This window comes from Spea bombifrons, chromosome 12, assembly GCF_027358695.1.
Source record: "Spea bombifrons isolate aSpeBom1 chromosome 12, aSpeBom1.2.pri, whole genome shotgun sequence".
Taxonomy (NCBI): domain Eukaryota; kingdom Metazoa; phylum Chordata; class Amphibia; order Anura; family Pelobatidae; genus Spea; species Spea bombifrons.
This window is the reverse complement of record NC_071098.1, coordinates 26,303,304-26,320,325: the sequence shown is the minus strand read 5'-3', so window position 1 is coordinate 26,320,325 and position 17,022 is coordinate 26,303,304. Positions and strand designations below refer to the sequence as shown.

The following is a 17,022-nucleotide window of genomic DNA, read 5'->3' as shown; positions in this document are numbered from 1 at the left end:
ACACACATACAGTAACATACTTATACACACACTAACACAAACATATAGTAACATATTTATGCACACGCATGCACATATAGAAACATAATGACACACACACACATACTAACAGAAACACACACAGTAACATACTTATACTTACACACATACAGTAACATACTTATACACACACACACACAGTAACATCTGAAACAGGACAGCTCTGAGTAGTGCGTGGAAATCTCAGTTTTTACTATTAAAGAACACTTAAATATTTTTTTTCATGACAGTTCTCTTAAAGATGATGCCGGCTGGCACCCAATAACATACACACACACAAATTCAACCCTAACCTATTTCTACAAGTTATAACTAATATACAATAACATCAAAAAATTCAGCCCTTACCTATTTCTACACATTATAACTAATATACAATAACACACACAAATTCAACCTTTACCTATTTCTACACATTATAACTAATATACAATAACACACACAAATTCAACCCTTACCTATTTCTACACATTATAACTAATATACAATAACACACACAAATTAACCCCTTACCTATTTCTACAAGTTATAACTAATATACAATAACACACACAAATTAACCCCTTACCTATTTCTGCAAGTTATAACATATACAATAACACAATAACTCACATTGATGTTTTATGTTACTGCCACTAGAGGGCAGCACAGCTTTATTCATTGAACCTCAGCGAGTCTTGAGGCTTTCTTGAGTGATCAGTAAAATATTCTCTGGTTTGCTTCCAGTGATGTGCCTTGAACCATCTTGCAGTAAAATGATCTATGTAAGAAGAAGGCCACACCAGCTATGAACAAGACATTATTTATTACCATAGTGACCTTATTGCATATACAAATATGCTACTTACACACAGCAATCCTTCAGTGTTAAAGGTGGCATAATAGGCATTAAATCCAGGGACTGGCACTTTAAGGCCAGCCGCCGCCTGATGACAACAGCACACGGCAGGGGATATCCAGCCAATGGCTGCATGCTGCGGCTCAATGTGAGGAACCAAATCGCTATGTCCTCCTTTCCTTCTGATGTCTCTTCTAGGAGCTCAGAATGCTTGCTGAGTGTTTCTACGGCCATGATGTCTGCAGAAACAGCAGATAATCAGTTTATAAATTAATTTCTTTAAATAAAATGTATTATTCCTAAATACATAACATGTGACCATGCCTGGGACCTCCCTGGGTTTTGCCCAGAGACTCCGGGAGAAGGGCATCTGGGCCACGGTGTTCTGACATACCCCACTCCCCTCGGCCATGACCCCCTTAAACAATGGTGTGTCCCTCTACGTCCACCCCTGTCCATGCCAACCTTCCTAGCACTCCCTGCACGCTGAAGCCCCTACGGTACAACCCAACATGTCAGTTGTCCAAATCTGGCCACTTTTGTTGGGCGGCATGTTGGGGTCATGGTTAGAGGTGGGCCAACCGGCCCAGCAGGATCGGTATTTGGTGGGATAGCGGCTGAAAATCAAGATGGTTGGGAAGTATGTGTTTCAACAAGAACATAAACAATATTCCTAAATGCAGTGGACGGTTCAGATGTTTTCCAGATTGTATTTCCTCTGTGGAAAAAAATAGCCTAAAATCCAGAAAGTGTGCCGACGACCTAGGCCCGCGTTATCAGCAGGGGGTTAGAGAAACCTGCTGGATGATGCTGGGTTCCTCCTGACCGCATGCTGTGAACAAACGCATCAGTACTAGCCTTTGCTTCAAATCTTTTGTTCAGAAGGGAAATGCCACGAAGGCCGTGTGTGAACAAAAAAAGCCGGTACGGAGGAAAAAATACAAAACTTTTTGTAGGTTTTTTCCCTTTCAGTATCTTCAAAGTTTTCTTTTGCGTGTTCAGAAATTCAATTCCCCAGATGTGAAAAAAATTCTTCTTTCAAGATGTGAACATCTCCTGTTATTCAGATAAAAACATGTTGATTATTGGTGTAATAATATTTCCAAATAAAATATATATTTTTTCAGAAAAAATTCAGTTATCAACATTTAGAGTCACTTTTAACTGCTTAATATTGGATACTCTGAGCAGGCCCAAACTGGCCAATGTCTGGTGGGCTTCTGGACGGTGGGCCTTTGGCCAAGCTTAAAGACATAATTGGCAGCCTCTCATATCCCGCTGTTGGTCACACTTCTGTTATTTGGCGGCTGCTGGCCTTAAAGTGCCGGAGCTGCCGCGTCATCTCTAGTCCAGTCCTGACTCCAAGATATTAAGGTTTAAATTAAGGTTTATGAGAGACGACTCGTACTCTCCCCACCCAGAGAAATGAAATGCTCTACAATGCAAAATATATATAAAAATTGCCTAAATATGTTGTTATGATTTGTAACTTTGCATGGCAGTTTTTAACGTAACTATAAAAAAATTAAGCTTAATAATTTTGTAACGATTTGCTCTTTTGGGGACACTGAAAAGAACCAACGATCCTCCTTCAAAAACTCAGAGACAAAAAACTATAGAACAAGGTCTTCGTCATCAGTTTTTTGACCTGGAAATAGAAGGTTTGGTCCCTGTTATTAGCGACATATTCTAGCCTAAGCCAACTAGACTTAGGACAGCGAGTTACGAGATAGATCTTAAGGCCTCAAATTTACACTTTAAGACCGGGAGTGCTGTGATATGACATCATATCCTGGGGCTCTGCAGTGAGGACAGCGGCAGTGAAGGAGGTGGGTGACCAAGGGCCTTTTGTTGAAAGACTGACGTAGCAGGAAGAATGAAATGATGCAGTATTACCTCCTGTGAGATGTTTGATTCCAATGTAGATGAGTTCTCTCTGATGACACCATGTCACTCCGTGTCGAGACTGAGGTCGCCTTGAAACATCTATAATCAACAGTGTTCCACCATCATGAGAGAGTGCATCGGTTCAAACATTTAGGATTCTATCATTTGGGAAAAATCTGAGGCGCAAATAGGACGATGCATAAAATCCAAAGGAAAAATACACAATAATACATTGTGACCATTGGTCTCAAATCATATTATTGGTGTCAGAACATTGGGCAACCACAATAGGTAGAACATTCTCAGTCCCACAATTAGCAATATATTAATTGTACTGTAATGAATGTTTCTGTTATGAGAGTCCAATCAGAATTCAACTCTTAGTAATTGGGTGGTGAATTAGTTGGATTTTTAGTACCTGTCCCTTTAAACCTTTTGGACAAGATCCATGGAATGATGTAAATCGTCTGTAGGTTGAAGGTCTTTACAATGGTCCAGAAATACTGTGCCATTCCGCATTGGTGGACATCCATCCTCTCCTGAAGAGGAAAATGGCTTGAAGTACTTTGAAGTACCTAGAACACAGTTCTTTATGCCTTGTGCAAGTCCTGACACAGTATTGTCTATCACCACATACTTCATCCTTCTCCTGAAGTCTTCTTCTGCACTGGATGCCTTAATGAAGTGGGCTTTCCTTGGATTGGTATCATTAGCTGAGAGGATAACGTTCACTCAACAGTCACAGGTCTTCTCCATGTGCATAAGGCCCGATCCACCGAGACGTATCATTTTATTTAATTATCTCCTCATATGACTTTTTACATACTGATGATTTGTAATCCTTCCTATATCTTGTGATGGGCAATGCTGGGTGGACGGCCTGGCTCATTTCCATAACAGACTTGCAGGAAGAACATTTTAAGGGTGTCTGACGTCAATATGCATGGGGCATCAGTGATGACACCATGATCCGGTTGCAAAAGATATCAAATGGGGAACAGAAAACACATTTAATGCTGATGAATTTTTAAGGCCATTGCCACCATCTAGTCCGTCCATTTTCTCCTTCTCCTTGATTCAGGATCTCATGCATGTTTAAACTATATTATCCTCTACCACTTCTACTGGGAGACTGTTCCAATTATCTACCACCTCAAACTTTGTTCTTCAGCCCTAAATGATGAAATAATCTATATGGAAACAGCTGGAAATATTTTTTGTTCTAAAAGCCTTACCTGGCAATGTATTAATGGGGGGCACAGCCCTAGACCTGACCCCGGGCAGCACCCCAGGGAGACCAGAGTGGTTTGAGGTCACCAAACGTCTCTACGGCAAAACACTTAACCTAACCGACATCTATCTGTGAAAGTATTGGAAGCTTCCCAGCGTCAGATGGCTGGTAGGAATTCTCTGTATATTCAATGGAATGGATCATCACAACGCAGTGTCTCTCTTTAGACGGGACAGTCCCTCTTTTGGCCCTAAATCCCCCCCCCCGCCCTCCTCTTTCATTCCCTGGTGTCCCTCTTTTCTATTATCTCAAAATGTTTGCTTTGTATGTGTATTTTTTATTATATATTATTATTATTTATTGTTCTTTATATTGCTATCATATTCTGTAGCGCTGTACAATGGGTAGAGAGGACATGACAAGAAGTATGTAACACAGGATTTTGACTTACAGAAAAGGGCCCTGGACAGAGGAGTTTACAATCTAGAGAAAAATAATGTGCATAGAAACAACAGAAAATGTCTATAAATAAAAAAATATATATTTTTCTCCTAAATCCTTTGCTCGGTCACAAAGTCTCGTAAAAAGAGATACCCAGCTTGGGCACTAAGCCACAGTTATGGGAAAAAATGATAAAAGACAGAAATAAAGAAATATAATATATGGTCAAATACAGTTTTACACATTTTTAAAGCTATAAATGAGAATACGCCTTTTTTTCCTAAGCGTGGCTGAGCATAATGAGAGCTGCAGTCCACATTAACTGCAATATCACAACCAGGACGCATAGGGTAGAAAATCACAATTTGTTAGGGCTGAATACGAATTAGGCGTAATGTAAGGACGTTTTACTTTACTGGGAGGGCGGTAGATAAGTGGCACAGCCTCCCTGCAGAGGCGGTAGAAGCTAATACAAAGAGGGAATGCAAACATGCATGGGATTGGCACATCACTATCCTCAATCTAAGACAAGAGTTGCCGGCTGAGTCTTTAGATGGGCTGATGGCTCTTATCAGCCGCTCAAACTATGTTTTTATGTATTTGCAACGTTTTGAATCCGCCATTGTTTAAAAACGTCGTCATAGCCTTTCTTCCAGTTATCGGTGACCCGTCTTTCCCTCCGACGTAACTTTTGGGCCCGATGACCGAATGTTGCGCCAGCCTCCTATACTTCGCTAAATGCGTCGGCGTAAATCCGACCGCCGCACCTTTTGCTCTTCGCTGTCATTCATTCGCTTCAACATCATTCGCCGAAACCTCCAACGCAATCATTACACACAAGCTCGTACGTTCAGAGCATATATAACGGAATTTTCCACCCCGCATCTTAAAAAAAAAAGTCTCCGACAATGTCCCGCAGGCCACCTTAAAGGAGATGAATGGAGATACAGAAGCGCCGGGTTCATTAAGTCCGCCCAGCTCTTCTCGTCCCCTCCCCAGCTGCAGCGTGCAGAAAGCAGTCGGGGAGTGAGCCAGATCAGGCTGAAGTTTCAAACTTTGCTCTCAGACGGTATTAGGCTGGGATCGGAGAGGCAGCTGGGGCATTGTCAGACGCATCCCTTCTCAATTACCCTTTGTTACCTTTAACTGGTGAGTAAACACCGCTTCAGCATTTCCCATAGCCTAATACATCGAGATATAGTCTATCCATGGTACGGGACGTTACTGTATCAGCATTTAACCCTTTCTCTCCCAGCAACAGACCTAGAACTTGTTCTAGACTGGAAATAGTTAAATATTTGCCTAGAAATACACGTATCTAGATACATGTTTCTCTGTCCCCGCATGCGTTTTACACGCCATTCATAAATATTAATGTATAACTTCAAATGTGTTTTGTTTGGCTGCATCCATAATTCATTATGCTTTTCTCTTTGTAACCGAAGCCACTGAAGTCCTCTTTCAGCTTATATTAGAAACATAAAAAAAACATAGAATGTGACGGCAGATGAGAAGCATTCGGACCCATATAGTCTGCTCACAGTCCCGGGTCTCATGTGTGTTTACATTCCCTTACTGTGTTAAGCTGTACCACTTCTGCCGTGAGGCTGCTCCGCTTATCTACTACCTCTCACTTTTCAGCCTGCTTTTTACCATCACTGTATAAGCGGTAGATCGCCTCTCGACCCCTTTGTTTGGAATTTCTATTCTTTTTATTGCTGGTTACTGTAAATCCTGAATGAATTGTATATTCGGAGGGTGTAAGGAGCCGCTAGGCTTGCGAAATATCTTGCTTCATAGAAAGGATGCAGCCGTGTGTTTGAGTAATAAGAAGGAGAAATCATTGAGGGAAGCCTGATGACGAATAGGACGAGTTATTTCTTTCTGCTTCATTCCTTTACTAGAAACGCGTCGGGGCGATCGCTATGATGTATCCGTGTATTTATCCATTTATATGTCAGATAAGAGCACATGGCCCATGCACTTTGCCATTTTGGGCTGGATTATCTTAAATCCAGGATTGGACCCCCCGGGGTAAACCGGTTAGAACCTAATGTCAGGCGATGCTGTGTCAGTTCTAAATATTTATATTATTTCTTATTCACGGAGCACAAATATTTGTAGCACGGTATAATTAAAATATTAGAATATTGTTCATTTTCACCAGAATCTCTGTAAATATCAGTTATATTCCGACGTCATGTTGGGCTCATTACAATGACCCATCTAATCTACGCTGTAGCCAAAAAAAGATCGCTCATTAAGATTATATTCACAAGTGACCAATTCAGCTCCACAATCAAACCTCACTGTATGTATTAAGATCAAGTTCTTAGTGAACGTCTCTGCCACGGCAGCAGCTCATTACAGCTAATAGTCCAAAAAATAAATAAAAACATAATAACACTTAAGTTTAACATAATATAACATGTAAAACATAATCGCATACCACAGTGCTCCAAAAAAAAATGCCGTTTCAGCATTAATAATGCTTGTGTGTAATGTCATAAAGAAATGTATGTATGAATATACCAGATGGGATTGTATATTATTAAGCGATTGTTAGAATTGTGTTAAGACTTTGTTTTAGAGGAAATTGTAACATATGTTAAAGCATTTGGTAAAAATCACAACAGAGGGTCTACAGATGGGAAAGCCAGTGCTGGAGTCATATGGATTCAGCAGACACGTTTCAAACCGTAAATCGTGCTAACCTCTTTTCATCATGTGATTAAGGCTTAAGGGGTCATGTTTGAAAGGGTCTATTTGTTTACCGAAAGGCTTGGTAATTGGCGAATAGGAGAGCTGGACATGGTTTAAACTGAAGAGCCATGACATGTAGCCCTGGGTCCACCATCAAAGTAGTGATAACAGATATGGTTCTTCTCTGGGATTATTGGTCTCACAATTGGAGTTTTGTAGTGGACTCCCTGACACTCTAAACTTATCTCGAAGGAACTTTTAACATATGGAATTGGGCCACATTTTTGTTTATCTGGAGTATATCTGATATAGGTAAAACACGTATGTTTTATTTAGGTGGTTATAAGTGGTTCTTAATGTGTAAGCTCAGTATTACAAGGTTTGCCAGGTCCATCACTGAAAGGGATTCTGCCATAGCCATAATAAGTAAAGTTCTTCACCACATCCAATCATGGTGTATACCAAACTATGAAACTCATTGACAGGGCAAGAAACCCATTATTTATTCTGTTCAGAAAGTATACATAAAGGCAAAGGCTGTACCGTTTCTTAAGGTGTAGGGTGGAATACCTGATTTTGAAGGCCTGGCTGGTTTTGACGTACCGTGATAGCATCATCCGGCCTGTCCATTTTCACGCGGTAGACTTATTGGTGGATCTACCCAGTTAGTATTTGAATCTTTGGAGTTTTAAGTCTAGCTGGAGCTCTCAGGTGGTACCCATTGGTGTCCAATAGTAGTCCCCTACCCCTAGAAGTTTTCCATAAGGTTCTTGCTCAAGGTTCTTGAATGGAGTTCTCGTGCAGGTTCTCACCCTGCGAAGGTGTCAGATAGGCTGTTGTCTTATAGAGTTCTCAGGAGGGCTGCCACCTTCATAGAGTTTTCAAGCTATAGGGCACCGTGTGGTGTTCTCATTCTGGAACGTTACAGAACACAACATTCTGTAGCATTCTAAGGGAGCTTTGAAGTTCAACGAATGAGCCACCAAAAATCCGCTTGGCAGAGGTTTTTGGAATCTCACATTATGGATTATATAATCATATTTGTAGTTTTTATTTTAGTTTTTGAAATATTTCCAATTATTGGAAACAAATGCTTCGTTCCATTTAATTTGGTTTAAGCCCATTGGGCATAAATGATTACTCATGTCCGGCCCTTGCCCTTACTCTCTTATAAATAATTTACAATAAGAAGTAATTTTGTTTGTAATCATTATAAACACGGTGCAGAGCTATGGAATATGACAGTATTTTATAAATAAATCTTTTGACAGTGTCCCAAAGCCTTTTAAATCTCTCGCAGCACTATTTTTAATCCATCTGATTATATCTCTTCAGCCAGTTTGCTAATTGTTTAACTTACTTTGCCTTGGGTTAAACTGGAGGTCTCGTGAATCCACGTTGCATGGAACAGCAGTTGGAATTGAATATCTATGAGATAGATCTGCTTACTTTCTAGCATTATCTTGGCTTCTTCTAGAAGGCACATTCCGTTTCTAAGAAAAAAAGAAACCATGCTATATATCATTAAAATGTAAGGTAAATGAGGAGGAAACAGCTGGAACAAAGAGGGTCTTCTGAAATGCGGTGGGAGCAGCTGTATTAAAATGTTTATTCCCTTCCTGGAACGCTGTTACATTTCTCATCTGCCCCTAAGAGACCATAATGTCTGACTTTGTAATATAGTATTCGATAAAAATGATTTTTCCAAATCCATACAAAATAAAAACTCTAAACAAGCATCTACTACGGACCCTAGAGGCAATAGTGTTCCTCAAGATATAGAGTCTTCTTTCCACAAAGTTGGAGATGTTTCTCCTGGAGACTCTTCTTACTTCCCACATTGGTGTCAGGGCTTTACCTCTGGCTGCTGGGTCCACCACGTCTCATAGGTGATTCTGTGCAGTCTTGTTCCATGGTCTGGTGGACCTTCGAGTTCTTCCCAGTCCCGTTTTTGCATTTATTCCTGGTTTGGGAACATGCATTTGGTGGGTTTTGTGGCATCTCTGCGCCTCGCTTTGTGTGCATCTTGGTTTTCACCTTGTTCACTCTGAGACGATCAGCAGCCACAGTATCCAAATGCTTGACCAAGGAAGGGTGGGGGGTCATGGCGAGGCCCAAACTAGACATCGGGCACACAGGTGCAGCCAGGTGCTGGATATATCTGACCGCAGGCTACGTGAACAAAAAATGCTCCCTTGTCGGCCGCACTTACATCATCAGGCGGCCACTGGCCTTGTGACTGCCAGTCTGTCCCTGTCATGGCAGAAATCCTTCAATCCTAGACTTTCCCTCATGAGTCCTTCCTTTGATGGGCAAGACTTTGATCGTTACAGAGGACCTTGAGGCTTTCTGTTTGGTACAGGGACATCATATTACATAATACTCTAAATATTAATACAACACATATGGGTACAGCAATGTGTGTATACTATAAACCCTGCGCTAATAATTTAATATTACTAAATAAGGGCAATTTACATTATAAAGTGTTACAAGGACATTTTATTCAGATTATTGACTTCCATTTACCTTTACTCTAGTCTAGGTTAATAGATTTAATACTTTTTTTTTAACCTTCGGGTTCTTCTCAGTCATGTTTTTGCATTTACTTGATATTTGGGATTATTATTTAATATTCATTAATATTAAAAACAGTTATTAAATAAAAGAGTGATTAAACAGTTTTCAGCAGTACCCCTGAGAGGATGCGGGGGGCCGATTGATAGAAACAGTGGGGCTTCTTTCCATACCGTATATTGTACCGACGTGAGCGGTTGTTGTGACATTTCTTCTGGTTCAAGGTTGCTAGGAAAACAGATTCAAACCAGATGTAATGGAAAAGTTTACTTTTAAACGAATAGTTAGTGATTCATTGGCAAGTGCCCTAATATGAGGAATTTGATGTCAACGCGCATGTTACTCATATGTTTGTGATTTACTGCCTACCCTCGATGCACTGATGAAAAAACTTTTTAACATTCGGGAGAACAACGCAAACATTAAACTGCCTTTCTCTATTTTCTTTAGTTTTTTTTCTTAAGTATGTTTTATCCTAAAATGGGCAATTTATCATACTTTCCAGCTATACCTAGAAGTCTCAAAGGTAGACACATTAGCCATTAGTGACAAAAACAGTCCTACAAGCAGTGCCTTATTCTGAATGACACCCCGCGTTGTCTTCAGTGGCTTCCCTCTGGACCTGGAAGCTCGGAACACTTCAGCGATGATCTGGCACTCAGTGTCGCATACAGTGCCATCACATAAGTACTGAGGCCGTGTATTGCTGCAGGCGGCACCCTTATTTTCGGCAATACGCGGCTTCAGGCGAGGAACGTCTGACATCCTTGGAAGATGTCACCTCCCTGTGTGACCTGTGAGTTCATCTCTACATTGACTTAACGTCACCCTCAGCAGAATCTGGAGTGGCTCCAGATGCATGGATGTCCATCGTTGAGAGTAAACATGGGGCAACCTGATCTTAATGTTGCTTAAAAAACCTTGATATACATGAACATGTAACAAGTACGTGAACGCGGAGAGTGGAGGCACTCTGACACTAAATGATTCATATATATTCTCCTTATGAATTTTCAGTTTCAATTCCTTTAAATAGTTACAGATGTAAAAACGGTTACCCTGCAATGTAGCGTTTGAATGAGTCACCTTTGGGCTTTTCACACAAACACCTACAAGGAGAGTTCTCGCTCGAACATGAGCCGTCCTTATTGTAGGGTAACCAGATGTCTCCTCGTAACGTGGAATTCTTCATACAGAGCTTTATGCATTTCAATACACGGAAACATAGAATTTGACAGCAAATAAGAACCATTTCACTCCTGGCCATTTTTTTCCCTGCTGAAAAAACTCAAAGCTCATCCGACTCGCTGGTCTTATCTTATATTCAGGAGCCATATGCCTATCCCATGAGTAATTAACGGTATTAACCGCTACCACTTCTGCCGGAATGCTGCATTTTCTATATCAACAAAAAGGAAAATGTGGTTAGGAGCCTAACCTTCTTGAAACCATCACGTTAGATGTTCCTCTTTACTTCAGATAATCAACATGGCTAGGGGTGTCACAGAGTTAGATGAGGGGCAATGATAACCCTACAGAACTCATCATTTCCACAGGTTCTGCAACTCGAGTGTCACAGGTCTCCTTATGGTTCATATTGTAGTAAATGAGGAAGCACCTAATGGAAGCCAGGAGTTGCTGGGTGAATGATACATTTGCACTTCAAATGGGCTATTAGACCCCATAATCTGTCTCCAGAGAGCCCATCAAAGCTTGCTCGTAATTAGTACAGTACTTCATCCATCGCTGCTCCTCCATCTTTAGGAGTCATATAAATGTACCATTAGAGTTGTGGAAAAGATAAAAATATACACAGTGTGACGTGCTTCATTTACACCTAACATATTCCGTACTCGATACACATCGGTTCCTCTATCACTTTTTCTTTTTCACATCACGGGCAAGCATTTCCGAGGCCGCTCTAACATACCTTCATAAGGAGATGTGAGCATGAAAGACTAATCGGTTTCCTGCCAGAAAAAAAAGTTGAAACATTAACCTTCCCCCCACTGCGAGCCGTTAGTAACCCTTTCCTGTCACAAAGTGCAGGCAGACGGTTATCTTTCCTCCCGATATCCTCTCCAGAGCAGCGTTCTGTTCTCTCATAGATAAAATTCTAGCTCAGAGAAAAACCATCCCCTGCCACAAAACCACCAAGACAGCATACTAAACCTTTACACGCCACAGACCCGCGGGGCAGTGACTAACCCGTTACATGTCACGGAGCTGGTCATGCAAAAGACTATTTAAACCTAGGAGAGGCTACCAGTTTCTGGAGACAAGCCAGTATGGGAGTGCTTAAACTTTTCAGTACCAGGAGATATTTATACGATATCAGGCATTTGAAGCTTATAAGTTTCCTGTGCTCTCCCAGGTTAGTAGATAATCATATATCCTCCATCACAGCCATAGAAAGTGTTTTGACAGAGATGTATTTACAGGGGCCGCTCTCCTAGTCCTACAATTCCGAGGACATCTTCTTTGTGCTAGACAACAGGATATGACATCATATGCCGAGTGTCCCCCTTAGAGAAGATCACATGCTACAGAGGTCTCCGGGTCGATCTTCCCTTTAGCCACGCCCACCCTCCATCCAATTCTCCACCCACTCCTAACTGATATAATGCTCCCTGGGGCTAGAAGGGGCTAGACGGTCTTATGCAGGGTTAGCCCTACTTAAAGAACAAAGCACGCTCGTCCTTTATAGCGCACAGCGATATCAGGGAGTTAAACAGTTTGACTTTCATCCACGTTCCAAACACAACTTATCGTTTGCTTCACTGATCCATTGAACAAATTCACTATGTTCAACAAAACGAAGCTGATGGAAATATCAGTGGAATTGTCAGGTTGTTCCTAAAATTCTGGAGAGAGCCGTCACCTGGTCACGTGTGTAACATGCCATCATGTGACTTGCGCTAAAGTGAGGACCTGACTGGTTGATTGAAGGAATATAAATTGAAGAAGCAGCTTCTTCCCCTGGAGTCTCCAGGAGAAACCAAGAAAGTTCTCAGGTATGGAGATCACCCTTCCTCAAGAATAAATGGAAATCATACAACTGCAATTCCCTTTACAAAGCTTAGTAGGAAAATACGAAACAAAAAGTTCATTACACAGTCCAATCTCTATTTCTCGGATTTTTGGAGACGTTACCAAACGTCTGCTTCATATCTTCCTACCCCTCCCCCACCATATCAACTTGGGACTGTTGAGGTGTGGCAAGTGGTGGGACTGGAGCTGGGAATGGGCGAGGTCAGAAGTGTGGCCTCCGTCCATCTTCCCCAAAAAGCCATCTCGCATGGACCATCGACAATTTCACAGCTTCCTGGGCAGGTAAGGGGAGATCAGAGATTTCTCCAACCGGCCCATTTACCCAGCACTGTCCTGCAAAAAAATCAGCACACTTGGGAGGTATCCAGCTGGCCCAGACTCCATGGTATATTTACCCAACAGAACCCACCCTTCTGAGATGAAGCAGGTGGCCATTACGTCCTATCTAGTCATAAAAGGAGAAGAAAACAACCGTAGATTTTAAGCAATAGGGGGGTGGTTGGTACCCTGCCCGGGGTCCGCTCTACAGTAGCACTCAACCTAAATTCTGTATTGCTACTTCAGAACTGATATTATATTATACTGTAGAAAAGTGTTCTCATTTTCCTAACATCTCAATAACAGCCAAAAAAGCTTAACCATGGAAAAATATGGGTGTTACTTTCGTACTTCAAGTCAGGATTTATAGGCCTCGAGTGAGACCTGGACTTTAACAGTTGTCTGGAACATCGTCTGAACTTGGAAGTTCTCAGGAACATTTCTGTGTTTAGAACAATGGTTACAAGATGATCCTGAGCAGAGCTCGGCTTCCCGTTCCAAGGCAAATGAGGCGCGCAGATCTCCAAAACCGCAGCGCTGAGAGGGCTAGAACATTATAGATATATACGGTATTAAATGAACAAAAAATATCACCCTCCACAGCCTGATCGTAACGTGAATGTCTGCTTTTTAAACCTTAATCAGTCTAATATATTATAAAAATAAATGACAGAATGAAAAGTGTTTTTATGAATAGTAATTTTAAGTTCCCCAATGTGTTGAGGGTGTCATCAAGGAGTATTACATTAAGCAATTAATGCTCCGTTTTTACTTATCTTTTCACCAAGGGGAACAATTACTTTGATCAAATACGCCAGTGACCGTCTACCCGCAACACAGAATTTAATAATGACAAAGCCCGTACATGTACAGGCCCCCAATCCATTGCTTTTAATGGGTTTAAGAACAGCCCATTGTCCTTAAGGGGTTAAAGGCAAAACAAGGGATGTATTATATTTAATAGATTAGATAATCTATTATTACAATAGATTATTTAAAAAAAAAACATTAAAATAGCAAATTACGCCGTATTTCCATTCCCAGGTTACCCGGCGCTCTCCTTCTGGGGGAGTGGCTTTGTGAGGGGCGGAGCTAGCCTTTTGTAGAGGCGGAGCTAGCCCCAGGCAGTCTTAAGTGGGTGAATGTTAAGGGGGGGATATAGATGTGAGAGCGGCACTTTACCCGGAGACTCTGGGTCAAACTCAGTTCCCAGGTTTCCCCGTCTCCACCGAGCCCGGCGCTTTCTAGCACCAAAATTAGAGACTTTTGTGCTGCACAGAAAAGCCGGGGATTTGACTGATGTATTTATTTTATTATGCAATGCTCTGTGAAAATGGAATAAGCCGTGTAGTTTATATGACAGGGTGACACCAGATTTCTTTCCGCACGTGTTGCTTGGTAATGGAACCGAACACATCAAATGCTTGCATCTTGTGCGTATTGTTGAGTTTGGCTCATTTTTCATACATTTTCCAAAGTTCATTCCAAAAACAAAAGTCAATTTGCAATCTTTTAAATTACACTCTGCAGAGGATTTGCTTGTCTGGATCTGCAATCCAAGAATTGTTTTTTCGCAACCCAAGAATTATTGGCAAGCAGAGGAACCTTGCATGAATTAATGAAATCTAATCGTGCTGACATTACATCAGGTCCCAAAAATATGGATTAACTGGTAAGAATGGGGTGCACTTCCCAGAAACAGACTCACTAAAGAAGAAAGCACCACACTGCGCTGATACTTTATGGCGCAGACTTCTATTGGTCAGAGTGTCTGACTGGGTGATTAAGACTGAGCTATTCTATTGTTTCCCACAGGCAGTATGATAAGGAGTCGGGTTGTTTTCTAGTAGATTGGGCTCGGATAACAGAGCGAGAACTAGAAGTGTATAAAAAAAGAAAACAGTGTAATACTTTGGAAAATGTTTTCTTAACCCCCTAATGACTAAATGCATTGTTTGCAATGGGTTTAGGGACCGCCCATTGTCCTTAAGGGGTTAATCTGTTATTAGTAATAAACAAAGCGCTGGGAGTTCCCATTTAACTTTGTTGTGAGATAACAATATTACTGTTCAAACCCAGAGCCCGGCCATATTATGACATTATGACTAAGGTCTGAGTGGAAGTGGAAATTTTACAGTGGACATCTTCGTCATCATCATCACTCACAAAAGTGAGTGATTCAGTGTCGGAGTTGAGTAAGCGAGTGTAGAATGCAGAGCACATTAATAAAAAAAATCCATACTGATGTATTTTTTTTATTTTCCTATTTAGAGAAATTCTATACTTTTTTCCATTTTAAAGGAAACAGTTATAGGCTTCTTTTTTGTAGTTTTACTCTCCAGGGGAGTTGTTTCTTGAGGCTAAGGATAGGCTGAAAGAAGAAGTGTCAGGTTTAATTTAAGCAGAGGAAAAACGTAAGAAAAGGGAAGGAATAACTAAATAGGAGGTAGCTATCAATGATAAAGGCCATGTCGCTCCAGTGTCATAGCTGTGTACTGCCTTCTTTTGCTCTACTAAGACTGTCTAAACATAACCACTTACATATCGAGCAGGTTATTTTGTATGGCACCGAAACTCCGACATAATGCAGCTGGTGGAGTCTTCCTTTGAGTTTAGTGTGAGTCGCTTATAGTTTGGATGAAGTGTGGAAACCAGCCTAGACTGGCCATCTGGCCAAATGGACAAATGCCTAATGGCACATTCCATGTAGCTTTACTGTCGCAGATCCTGGCAGCCAGTGGTTGGAGGCACGTGGCCGTATGCTGCAAACATGTCAATATTTTTTGGCTAATGGCCACCAGGGCCAATTTCAATTCCCAATGCGTCCCTTGTGTCAACAATGATGTGGTAATCGAATAAACCATCTCACCACCACTTGCCCTTACTCCCAAGAAGCTCATGGTATGTCCTTCAACTAGTAGACCATGTCAGGTCCACCAGCTTCCCCATCCCCTTTCTGAAAATATTATATAAAACAACAATTCCATCAGAAAACAATTAGCTTTTCAGTGGAAAAAAACATCTCATTCATTTTCACAACAGTAAAGCACAAGCGTGTGAATGTGCAAACATGTTAACGTGCTCCCAATGCCTTCACCCCCAGCAGCTAGGTTCACGATTCATGTCAACCTGTATTTGCAAACCAGTTTTCCCGGCATGATTGTCAGGTAACAATGTCGGTGGGTAACAATGACACCTGTTTTTGTAATAGTAACGAAGTGAAAAGCCAACAGGCCTTTCGGAAGCAAATAGTCCAGTCTGAAGCCACCATTATGGGTATAGAAACAACACAGCTCTCCCATTGCCTCGGATCCCAAAGGGGCAAGAAACAAAATTATCTGGGTGTTGACCCGCGGGTCAAACACGGAGAGTTCCCAGGTATGGACATGACCTCAGAGGTCCTTTCTTTTGATGGCGCCATCATATTTCATAGTGATTTTTTTACCCTTATAATGTATTTTATTGGGTGGAAATTAGAGTTTGCTTAATCTTTTATATCTCTTTATGCTCTTTTTTTGGAGTTTGTAGGAGTCATAACTTAATTCGAGGTCATCTTAGGCGAGCAAAATACACGAGACACAGAAAGACAGAAAGTCGCAATAACAATGAAATTATTGTTTTGGCCAGAAAAGAGACGAGGCTGAACGTTAACCTGAGTCAGAGGGAGGTAAAGATCTCAGTGGTTTTTTTAGGGACGAAGGAGGTGGGGGGTTTAATATTGTGGTGCCAGGAATCTGGTAGACATTACACAGCAATTTGTTGCTGACTTTGCAGATCTCCCCATGTCTCCCTCTTCAAGCGTTTGTGCTCCACCAGCATAAAGCAGGACGGACAAAGATCCTACAGATGCTTTAAGCATCGGAAAGTTTATGATCAGCTATTCCATCCTTTTTTTTTTTGTTTTTGAACCGATATGTAGGATGAAAAATGATTTTTT

At 41.3% G+C, this 17,022-nt stretch overlaps 1 protein-coding gene and 1 long non-coding RNA gene across 2 annotated transcripts in view; one reads left to right on the top strand and one right to left on the bottom strand.

Moving 5' to 3' along the window:
• Positions 1-652: 652 nt before the first annotated feature.
• Positions 653-1,051, bottom strand: LOC128470719 (uncharacterized). The gene is made up of 2 exons (XR_008346049.1): positions 888-1,051; positions 653-799 (listed from the first exon to the last, which is right to left on the bottom strand). It is a non-coding gene; the product is annotated as an uncharacterized LOC128470719 (long non-coding RNA).
• Positions 1,052-5,436: 4,385 nt separating this feature from the next.
• Positions 5,437-17,022, top strand: part of LOC128470145 (CD82 antigen-like) — a 33,435-nt gene continuing 21,849 nt past the window's right edge. Inside the window, exon 1 of the mRNA XM_053451975.1 lies at positions 5,437-5,585. The gene's annotated coding sequence lies outside the window, so the exon portion shown is untranslated. The remainder of the gene's footprint in view (positions 5,586-17,022) is intronic.